The sequence below is a fragment of the Humulus lupulus genome, chromosome 9 (assembly GCF_963169125.1).
Source record: "Humulus lupulus chromosome 9, drHumLupu1.1, whole genome shotgun sequence".
Lineage (NCBI taxonomy): Eukaryota > Viridiplantae > Streptophyta > Magnoliopsida > Rosales > Cannabaceae > Humulus > Humulus lupulus.
The window spans coordinates 65745178-65757768 of record NC_084801.1 but is presented as its reverse complement, the minus strand read 5'-3'; the positions used below and the strand labels follow the sequence as shown (position 1 = coordinate 65757768).

Here is a 12591-nt window from a genome sequence, read left to right as displayed (position 1 = left end):
ATCATAAGTATAAATTCTGAACTCTTAACTTTGAAGTTTTGGCTGTATGCTGCTGAGTTTTGAAGTCTAGAAGTGACTATGCTGAATTCTAGGATTAGAGGTGCATGTGATTATATTTTATGTGGTTATGATGCTTGGGATGAGTTATACATGTTAGTGAGCTTGATTTTGAGTTTGGTAAGGTTTGGAGAAGTTTTGGTTAAGTTTGGCTCGAGGAAATCGCAGGAAGGGAAAATGAGGTGTTGCCTGTCTGTGACCAGCGCTACTGCGCTAGCCTTTGGGTGCTATAGCTCTAGGCCATGCTTTCTCGGGGATTTTGGTTCTGCTTGTAGTGCTGTAGTACCCTTCTTAGAGCACTGTAGCACTGCCCTGTTTCCAAAAAGGGATTTTAGGGTTATTTACAAGGGTTTTTGACCAAGGGTTCGGGGTTCGATTCCACCACCCTGTTTGGTGGAATTAGGACTTCCCGAGGGCTCGGGATTAGTCCCGAGGCTAGGTTTTGGACCTGAGGTTTCGTGATGACTTTGACCTATGGTTGTGATTAGGTGAGCGCTAGGGCTCGAGAGGGATCGTGCTCAAGGAGTCAAGTGATCAAAGCTAGCGAATCTAAAGGTAAGAAAATTGCACCCGGTTATATGTTTGTGATGCGATGGGACTAAGAGCTCCCGATATCTGTATAATGTCAATGATGGTATTATGCCATGGGACATGTGATAGCGGCCTAAGGGTGTCGTACACAATAATTGCGCACAGGGCGCGGCTTGGCCACTGGTAGCCGAGGACAGTTAATATTCACTGAACTCGGTTTAAGTGGGTCGGAGTCAGTGGGATAACGGAGGGTGCGGCCTGAGGGCGCTAACCATAGTTATCATTTGTGAATTGATGTATGATATGAGTTGATATGTTTAGTATGCTGAATACTTGATTATTCTTAATGATTATATGGTTGAGAATATGTTATGCAATATGAGATATGGGATTGTTTGTTGATTGCTTATGCTCTGTTAATGTGTTTTCTTGCTGGGCCTTGGCTCACGGGTGCTACGTGGTGTAGGTAAAGGTAAAGGCAAGTTGGACCAATCCTAAGGTGGAGAGCTGCGGGATTGAATGTACATAGCCAGCTGTTCGGTCGCCATGGCCAAGGAGCGGATCAGGACAGCGATTGCCTAATTTTCTGTTTTTCCTTAGTTTGGCTAATACTGCATTTAGTTCTTGAATCTTTTGTAAATGATTCTAACCTTAATATTTTCGGGATCCCATGTAAACAGGGAATGTTTCTTCATGAGAAATGTGACTTTTAAGACCAAAATCTTTTAACCCTAGTTCCATTAAGTTTCAATAACACATTCTTAATTAAATGACTTGACTAGCAAGTCTAGCACTTTTATAAACACACAGTGTAACGGTCTTGGCTATCCAGGGCGTTACATAAATAGTATCTCCATCCAATAGAGTTCGAACACTAGGAGGCAATACAACAAGAAAAATAAGCCGATAAAGGGAGATGAAAGAATTTAAAATACAGAAGAGAAAAAAACACAAATAACTCTATGGAGATTTAAAGAGTTTCTCTGTGCAATACAATTCCTCATAGTTGCCATTAATAGTGAAAAAAACAACAAAGCAATGTAGGATTCAATCACATTGTAATCAGAGTGATCAAAGAAATACCTTACAAAAGGATTTAACTATTCCATCAAACATGTATAGCAGCAACAAGAAAAGCCACAAGTGAATCAATCAAATTCAAGGTCTCAAAAGACTCAACTACTTGATCATTTGGAAACAAATGAAATACCTTATCACAATTCATAGTGGAAAGTATTAAAAAATTAATGGCGTAGAAACTAAATCATGGGTCTCAACAAAGTTTACACACTTGGGTAATGGAACTAGGCCCCCTTTCTTTCTTTTTGATAAAACAAAAAATAATTCTCACTTGATTTATTCTATTATTTTTTTGTTATATGTTTTGGTAAATCTCTAATATTGGGGTTTTCTTTCTTCTGGTGTTAGATTTGGTCTTGGTATCAAAATATTTAATTATGAATTAAATCCATAAATCTTACTCAGTTGAAAAGACTTGCTGCAACTCTTTGCATAAAGTCACTCACCAAATGACAGCCTAACATCACCAGGGAAGTAGAAAAAATCTGGTTTAATGACATACCTTATATATTTATGCATATCAACCTAATATTCTATGAAATAGCGACTAAAATTTTCTCTCTATTACTAAGCAATAGTGAGGATTTTAAATGTCCTCTCTATAGTTCAACAATAGAAACAAAGTATTAGCGAGGAAGTTTAACGACCATTTCGTTATCTCTATTCAATATAGCGGGGATTTAGAATGCTTTAGCGACAAAAAAATTCGTCTCTAAAACCAAATTTTGTTATTGTGCCGACACAAAATGACATTTTGGTTTCTTTAAGAAGCTTAAGGACCCTAAAAAAGGAAGCAACTCAGGAAAAGCTGCTTGCAATACAACTGAAAAGGACCTCAAAATCTATACAAAAAGATTATTACACCATTTAAAAGTGTGTTTTTTTAACAATCTAATTAATGTACCAATCATCAAACAAACCAAGCAAACACAATTCAATTATAAAATAGTAATACTAGATAAGTCTATATAAAATCAAACACCATTTCCCCTAGACTAGAAACTAACCTTCTGCCAATATCAATTCAACTAATTCAAAAAACATGCATGTTTTCTTCCTTATCTCACCACAACACACAATTTCTCAAATCCTACTTCACTAAGACACACAAGTTCTCAACCTTCTGTTATCACCGCAACACACAACAATGATCTCAGAACCTACTTCACTATGGATGAATATTTAAGATATTCAAACTCATCTAACATTAGCATAACATTAAAACAAAGGTAAAAGGCATACCACTTGCAAAATGCAAACAAAAGTAAGAGTCTCCGGTGAAAGATTGCTTGCACACAAAGTATCTTGCCTCTTCTCTTGGAGGTAGCCATCCAGAAAAGTTTTAACTATATTACAAATAAAATAAAAATACAGAGATAGAGCCATATATTAGCAATATAACAGCACCAAACACAAATCTCATTATTTATGATCAAAACCCATACAATCAATATTATAAATTTTCACATGAATAAAAGCCTGATAAATTCAGATTCTAGAATATGCATAAATCAAATCTGTAAAATCCAAATTTCATCCACAAAGGCCAACAAAAGGACTACAGAAAAGGTAATCTAAATCCATATTCTCAAATCACAAACATTAAGTATTAAGCACCATATTCTCACACTTACAACATCTCTAATTTTTCTCTTTGTATAACTCAATTAGAAATAATTCCAACACAAAAAATTATATATGTATTGACTATATTAAAAGTATTTTCTTGATATAAGTTGAGTAGAGACAAAGAACACACATGGAGAAATAATTTGGATCATTTTAAGCAAACAATCCACACATGTAAAAAAATGTTGAAAAGGCAAGGAGCACCAAAGCCATAGTACAACAAATAGACATGTATTAAAAAAAATTCAAATTTATATTAGTTATAAGATACTGTGTGTCTTGTAGATACCTAAAACTATATAAGAATACTATCTATTGTAATATAGAATATCGGTTTAGCTTCTTGACCATTCTAGTAATAGAGAATAGTAGGTACAAATTCATTAAAAAGTGAAAAACACCTAAAACAAAACAAAACTATTTTCTATTATCAGCACATTAGTTCATAAGAATATAATGTCATGAGTTATCTAATTAGCTGTCATAAAATCATATTTAATTTCATTTATCTTATCTATATATAATATTCACATTTTGACAAACAAAGAATATAACCCTCTTTCTTAACATTTCTTTATGTACATAGACAAAAAAAAAAAGGATGGCAAGCACCTATTATTTATCTTTGTATAATATGTACTATATATATATACAGAAATTTGGTTATTCATCAATAATATGCAAGTGGAAGTTTGACTTACCTGATTGTGAAGTAGAGAATCAAAGAACCAGATCAACAACAAGGGGAGAAACCAAGACTAATACCCACTGATAATACCCCAACACCAACACAAAAATCAATTCAAATTGTACTTAACAAACCAAAACACTAAATATCAAAATCAAAGTTAAAAAAAAATCAAAATGCCTTACCTCTTGAGCTACTCCGAGAGAGGCTTCAGTGAGGTGAGAATTTGAGAGAGGCGAGGGAAAGAGGAGAGCGTGAGAAAGAGAGGCCCTGTGAGTGTTTGAATTAGCCAGCATACAACCTCTCTAGTTTTAATTTTCTCTGTGTTATCTCCATTAGAAACAAATATATATAATCAATATTCAAAACACTTTCTTGATATTAATTTGAAATCTGAAAAAGAAAAAAACTACAGAAGAAACTAATAACTTCATGAGTGATTGGGTTACCTGGGTCTTGGTTTAGCTGCTCCGTGCTCGTGTGTGCTCTAATAACTCAACGGGAAAGAGTGAAGAGAGACTAAACATGGTGTTGTTCAGTCGGACTTTAGAGTATCGGGACTTGAGGAAGAGAGAGTCGATAGACTCTGTTAGAGAGAGAGAGCTTTAGCTAGGCGTGGACGTGGTCAGATTTCAAAGCTAAACACCTAAATAAATAGCTTTAGCTAGGCGTGGTCATGGCATGATGGAGAGAGTCAATAGAATCGGTGAGAGAGAGCGTGATGGAGAATGGAGACACTACACCAAATACCCATTTCCATAACACATGAATATAATACTAATAAAAAAGTATTATATTGGGAACTTAATGAAAAAAAGGGTGGTAATTTATTTAGCCATCCCGCCACATAGCTTCTTTTTTTTTTTCATTTCCTTCAACATTTCTTCAACAAAGAACAGAGACCCATTTCCTTCAACATTTCGACACAAAGAAGAGACCCATTTCTTCGGCTTGGTACGGTCTCCGAACTCCTCACTCTCTCAAATCTCCTAAAATCTCCTTTTTCGCTCAAATCTCCTCTCTCTCTCTCTCTCTCTCTCTCTCTCTCTCTCTCTCTCTCTCTCGTCTTTCTCTTTCTCTCTGTCAACCCATTTCCAGTCGTTGGGCTTCTCGGATTCGTTCTTCTCTTCAATCTTTGCAAGCCAGGTAAGTATTTAGTTGTAGATGTTAGATTTATCAACTTGAATCTCATAGAATCTATAAAATCTATGGTTTTCAAAATTAATTTTTGATTTTGCATATTGCTGGGGTTTTTTTGCATGAAGCATCTACAAGAACAAAGGTAATAGCATATGGTGTGATCGACCATGCGAGGCTGGAAACGGGGCTGGGTTTGAAGCTTATAGCTAGGTTGAAGTTTGAGGGTTAGTTAATTTGCAGAGAAAGGGTCGAGAAGAAAAGGAGAGAGGTAGTTTGATATATGTATATATTAATTAGATTTATCTTTATTAAAATAAATGTTTAAATCTAATTTTCTTCTTCTTTGAATCATATTATTGTGTTGGGATTCTCTAAAATGTTATTTGCTGAAAAAGTTTGAATTTGAATTTGAGATTTGTTCCTTGAATTACTTTTCAATAAGTTGGTTTGGTACTTTTCAATTGTCTGGGTAGAGAAAACTAATGGCTAGTTATAACCAATGAAAGGATGCTCATACGGAAATAGCATCTTGCAACCTTCAATTTTCTGTAAAATTGGTTCTTTGTTAAGCATATGCTTGGCTGCTGCCAAAGATCAGAGGTTCAAGTAATGAAATGGAGCATAAGATTAAGACCTGGAAGATTTTTCACAGTTCCTGTAAGATTGGAGGCTTTTTTATTTCCTTCTTTCTTGGACTAGGAAACTTGAGACTTACAATTTGTCCTCTTATTGGCATGGATATCTTAACCCTCATTTGTTTTTTAATTTAGGAGGAACTGAGAGCACCGTATGAGTCCCAAAATGGTGATGCAGTTATGGAGGCAATTGTAAAGACACGTAACGGTTCGGTTTTGGGGAAAGGCTCTATACTTAAAATGTATTTCTTTCCTGGTCAGAGAACTTCTAGCAACATACAAATTCATGGTGCACCACATGTTTACAAGGTAAGTTTACATGCATGTGTTTCAAAAATCTTATGATTAATATGCTTCCATGTCATATGGCAATGCCATAGTACCATCTCTTAAGTCAATACAGTGAAATATCTGTAGTCATTGAGTTGCAGGATTAGACAAGTAGAAAAGTACAGGACAGCTTTATTATTTACAATGAAATGGGGAAGGAAAATTTGGGAAATTCGATTTGGAATGTATAAAAATTCTATATTGACTTACATCTCCGTTCAAAAATTACAATGTGGTTGAAATTTTTCCAGATGTCTTTTGGTGTAGAAAGAAATTATTTTGAAGGCAAAGCATGTTATTAATACTTATATCTTTACATTTAACGAATAGTGACTGAATGTGGCCCCCATAAATTGAGATTTTAGTTGAGTTATGACCTCATGACTATACGTTTAATAGGCCCTCACTTATGCATTTCAGAAATAGTGACTTTTGGCAGTCTAAACTGTTGCTTGGAATATCAAACTTCTTCTGATGTGGCCCCCAGGTTAGCAAGAATATATACAGAAAATTCAGATTGTATTTTACTGTTCAAAACATATATATTTCACATGGAAAAAGTAAACTATTTCTTACTTTTGAACTTGGGAGTGGTACAAACATACACACATATGTTTAGACAGTTCAGAACATATATATTTCACACAAAAATAGATAATATGATTTTGTGATTTCTTATATTCATGATTTTAGATTACTACTCCAGACCTCTTTGATTTGATTAAGTCTTTCTCATTAATATTGCATTCCAAATCCTTAAAATCGTTCTTGGATAGTGAATTACAAGAGGTATATATACACATAAAGAGGCTGATAATAGTGAATCATTCTCTTCTGCTGTTGCTGCTTCTTCTGGTTTGAGCTAGAATTACAAGAGGTATATATACACATAAAGAGGCTGATAAAGAGGCTTCTTTTTATTACTACTTTGTAGGTTTTCGCTGTTTAGTTCTGTTGATGTTTAGTTCTCTGTTCGAGCTTTGACTTTCATAAATCTTGTTCTCCTGTTGAGTTTTGCAGTACGTACTGTTTTGGAATTAGAAGAGGGGAAGGAATGCATAGTTGTTGGAACCTTGTAGAAGCACATGAAACTCAAATTATATCTTGTTATTAGCTTGTTTTTTAGATTATATTTTGAAATAATTTTGATTGTCAAATTATATACATATATGGTCGTTATTTCGTAAAGAATCTGTATTATATCTTGTTATTAGTTTGTTGTTATCTCATCTCTTTAGGAGTATTTCAACCATTGTTTTTTTCTTCTTTGTGTTTGCTTTTAGTTTTGCCGGTAATTATTCCAAGTCAACTAATACTTATTTTTGGAGTATACTCGTTAGGCTTAGGAACTTTAGCACATGGTTTTGTGTATAATGCAAGATACATTTATATATAATTAGTCAAAATTGTGCTAGTGCTCTCTGTGTATATATGTTATCTCGTCTGCTTGGTGCCACTTACACTCTGTTTTGGTCTCTGATTATAAAAAAAATCTGCACATTCTTCTTGATTAAGATTCTAGGTCCTATATATGGATGCTTTGCTCAGCTCTCTTTCCTAAATAAAAGAGTTAAGTTGGAGGTATTATTAACAAATTTGATTTATTGCATTGCAATTTAATCAAATACTTTTATGATCTTGAATTTTTGTAGCTTTTGTGCTGTAAAGACTGTTCTTTCTCTGGTCTTCATCAAATAAATTGAATCCTTTAGTGCAGAAATTAGCTCTAAATGAGGAAGAATCACTACAAAGCATGCAGTACTCTTATCTTGTTGTATTGGAATCATTTAATTGTGTTTTTGTTATATTTATTGTCATTTGACGATAGTAGCAATATAGTATACATATGGATATTATGTATATATATTTAATGTTGTCATTATCTTATAAGTTGATTGACATTGCTTTTCTTTTTCTTTTTGGCTTTAAGAATATCTTATGAAAGTCAAAATTTGTGTAGCTGCTACAAATGCTAAGTTTGGTGAGCATGTTTCTAAGACTACTTCAGAACTTGGATTGATGGTGTGTCAGACTAATAGCAACAATGTTGAATAGGTGATACATTTTATTGAATTTTTTAATGTGAAATATGATATTGATGATGTTGATTGGGTGGGGATGTTTGCGTTATTATTACTTAGTATGTAATGGATTATATTGCAGAGAAGTATATAATATATCTAATACAAATTGTGCCTCATAAGATATAATAGGTATTTATGTATTAAATGCCAAGTAAGATTAAAGGTATTTAAGATAACCTCTTACCCTATTTCACGTTTCCTTGTCTAGTGCCAAATAATTGTCATATATATAGTGTCTTCAATTCTATTATTTGAAAATTAGATTAGCTAAATTTTATACAATTTTGATTGTATTACTAAAAGGGAATCTATTGAGAAAACAATATTCCCATGTCAAAGAGTTGAGGGTAAAGGTGGGGCAAGTAGAACAAGTCAATATTTACAGTAAGTTAAAGTCACTAATTCTTATTGCAGAGCTAAAACAATGACATTATTTTGGACCTTTATAGTCTGTTTAATAAAGTATGTAATTGTCTGTTCAGTGATCCTCCCCCCTCCAAAAAAATAGAACTCTAAATGAATAAAGTCTGTCTAGTCAACTTATTTGGTTTAAGTGTGAAAGTGTATCTGTTAATATTAATTTTTTTATTTTTATCAATGCTTTATTTGTGCTATTTATTTTCTCTTACAACTTGGTGGAGGTTATCTATTTGGGTTGCCTTTGGGGTTCGTTGCTGATTCTATTGGTGCAACAATTGGTGCTACAGCTGCATTTATTCTTGGTAGAATAGTGAGTATTGTAGACCATAGTTTTCTTTAAGGACAATTAATTTTTTACTTTTCTCTAACTAATAAAGTCGGTGGCCAATTGGAACTCTTGTTCCTTTTATATTAAGCCATATAATATTGATTTTGTATTGACTTCTGTAATTTATATTTGCTTTCTCAGTTCACCATTCTATATCTTTTGCTGATTTACTTCAATTATTTATCTTTTCTTGTTTTTTTCTACTCCACATTTGGCCTAATGTTTCTATTATATTTTTATTCTTATATATTGCCAAGGGAGCCTAGATTTAAGATGCTTGCAAGTTGAAAGTGCTTGTCATATATAAGACCATATTTTCCTCATTTATTGTGTTTAGTTTTAATATTTGATTATAGATGCTTGCCTTATATTGAGCTCTAATTTCAGAAAATAAGAGAACTTCACTGGTTCTATAGCAGGATTTTACATGACCTTTATGCATCTTCTTTGCCATGCCACTTAGTCTCAAATTTGGGTTTGTTGAATTGGTTGTAGTGTCTTTTATAGGGTTATGTTTATTCTTCCCCATGCCATATATGATATCATGGTTTGTTTGGATTGAGTCATGTTTCTTTCTTGTTCATTTTATTTGGTTGTTAATTGTAATATTGTTTTGCATTAGTGACCCAGATACACATTTCTTTCAAAAATAGCTTTGAAAATATATGTTATATCAACTCCAAAAATTAATGGGTTATATTTCTATATATTTTCTTGTTTATCTATTTATCTTTGACGTATATTAAATAACATATAACAATTGCTCATGGTTGCCATTACTACTAAATTTCATTGTACTTTAACTTTCTGTTATGTGGCTAACCTTTGATTTCTCCTTTTATGTTCTGCATAATTTTCTGTTTTTTTTACTAATGTAATTTGTACATTTGTTATGTGTGGAATTATGGTAGCTGAACCACAATATTGGATCCAAGGGTTCTTTTTGGGGTTTGGTTTCTTGGTTATTTATCTGATTGTCTTTGTTTTATGGTTATTGTTTTTGTTCTATTATATGTTTTGCTCTTCTTTTTTTTAGTTTGAGTTTCTATCAGCATTTTATATAGCATCATAAAAAAACCATTGCATTAGTATTACTGTTATTTACACAAAATAGAAAACCATGTTCTAGGGTCCTCTTTTTTCTCAATGACGTGTCAGTAGCACATATTGAGGTATCATACATTGTTAATGAAATTTTAGGATATTTATCATATCATGACTGACATTTTTGCTGAACTTTACTAGCTCTATGCTGTTCAAGGTCAGTATCCATTTGCATTGTTTATGAGTTGCACTATACTTTATTTGAGTTCTGTATCAATTTGCTTTTTTTATTGGTTGCAGGTTCGACCCAAGGAATTCTGTGTTGGAGTGGTCCATTCTACTTATTGACAACTCGAACCGAAGGTCTGAAATTCTTACTGCTGTTTTCCTTTTGAAACTTACTAATTTATTTAATTTCAATTTAAGTGATAGTTATCTTGTATGATGAATTGTTTGCAGTGGATCAATGGAGTTTGTTGTTCCCCCAACAGACTCATCTGTATTTTTCCCAATTTCTGTGAACTTCTCTGCTACCAATACATTCAGTGACTTGAAGGCCTGTCCTTGTTTGACTTCAGTTGATTAGTGAATAATATTGTAAAGTTTGGAAAAAATGCAGATTGATACCACTAGTAATTTTGCTAACTTTGAACTTCTCTTTTGCAGGTTGTGAATGTCTTGCCCCAGAAAGGTGGAGCTCCACCGAAGTTCGATCAAATAACGCAGTGATGTAGACTGAACTCGTATGTATAGAGTGTATTTGTGTTAATTGATGTTTGAGTCAATTTATCTGTAAGTTTTGTTTTGTTTGAATGCTTAAACTGGTTTTATTATATAAAACTAAGCTTTGCTTAACCTATGCATAATAACTGTTTGATGGAATGCTTCAGTGAGACATATGAGTAAATTGAGTTATTATTATAGCTTTTTTTATGGGTGTGTATAGATGATAAAGATGACGTATGATCCCTTCTGCCCACTCTAATCATGTACCTCTGCCTCTATGCATTACCGTTAGTAGCCATTTATGTAGCAATAGAGGTGTAAGATATATAAATTATATACGTGTATGCCCTGCCCTGCCCTACCTGTATAATACATAATCAAGATGAAGAATATGCATTCTTGTTATTTCTTTCATCCTCATAAGTTAGTTTTAATCTGTGTTTAGGGACTATAAACTTTCATTAAGGGGTTGTGAATGGTTTAATATGATAAGGCTTGAATTTTGGGCTTGAATTTGTCTTTTGCTTTCATTAACCTTTTTATCTCCACTTTCTTATTGTATCTTTTGTCCTCTGTTCTCTGTGTAGCTAGTTGCATATATAACTTTCTTATTGCTGCCTTTGGTTTAGTTTAGTTTGTTGTTCACTTTACTTGGTTGTTTATGTGATACTCGTGGTATTTGATAGCAAAAGCAAAAGTAATATTATCACCCCAAGATAAGAAAATACCAGCAAAATAAAAACTCAGTAGTGTTACATAGAAAGTTTAGAAATATTATCACCCCAAGATAAGAAAATACCGGGGAAAGAGATTTTAAAAAGAGAAAAGCCCCTCCATTAAACTTCCCATAACCTAACTCTAAACACATTTCCCACTTCCAAGTTAGAAAGAAAGAGAAACTTTGGGAGAATAAGAGGAATAGCATGGGCTTCATAAAGGACCTCTAATAGCCATATTCACATTCTACTTGTTAATTTGGATGCCATACTTGATGCCCTGTTGGTTACCTGTCACAGAGAGAATTTTTCCAAAGCTATTTACACATCAATGCTATGTTTGCATTGAACTTTACAGAAAGGAATTAACCTTGCTAGGTCTTTAGAGAAGAAATAAATGGGGATAGAAGTTAGTACAAACTGTATGAATTGTTTCTTCATATTGGTTCTTCTTATGGAATATAGGATGATAAATTGTCCTTTCCCTTTCTTTTTCTCCTGAGTTGCATAGGTCTGGTTTCCTGGTTTCCTTTACTCTCAAATGTGATAAGTTTCAATTCTTGTATTTAATGACCTTATTTGTTTTATTTTTCCTCTGAAATTAGTTTCTCTCTATGTTCTTTGTTCTTTTTGTTTTTCTTGATTTATATTATTTCTTTATGGGAGTGATTTTAGTAACAATAAGAAACTAGCTTTTGTTGTTGAAGAGAACGACTTTCTAATCATCCATTGAGTATAGAGCGTATAGTAATGTTTGAAGAGTGAATAAGTTTAATATATTTAAAAGAACTCCTTAGAGTTCGATTGTTCATCTCATTTTCTTCATCTTTATTTCTATTAACATTTATTTGGAGAATCCCTAGGTGTGCATTGTTTCTCTCTAATTTTTCAAAAAGTAGTAGCGGGAGGTAATCTTGTTTTTGTTTGTCTCTATCTTTCTCTACCGAGGTATGGTCTCTCTCTCTCTCTCAAGCTCTCTGTGTTAGCCTTTTCAGTGTTTCCTTATCCCATTTCATCATCTTTAATCTATAGTGGGTCCATTTAGGTGGAAATTATATTAAATGGTTAATTGGCCCTGTTAAAGCTCTGTTACATTATTGTGATGAAGCTTTTGATGAATTATATTACTTTTATGTCTGGCCACCTGACTTCACAAAGTTTCATTCACATTTCACTGAATTTT

At 33.2% G+C, this 12591-nt stretch overlaps 1 long non-coding RNA gene across 1 annotated transcript; it reads left to right on the top strand.

The window, feature by feature from the left end:
- The first annotated feature begins 6724 nt into the window (after window positions 1-6724).
- Window positions 6725-10523, top strand: LOC133801837 (uncharacterized). The gene is made up of 3 exons (XR_009877010.1): window positions 6725-6967; window positions 10267-10329; window positions 10426-10523. It is a non-coding gene; the product is annotated as an uncharacterized LOC133801837 (long non-coding RNA).
- The last annotated feature ends 2068 nt before the right edge of the window (window positions 10524-12591 follow it).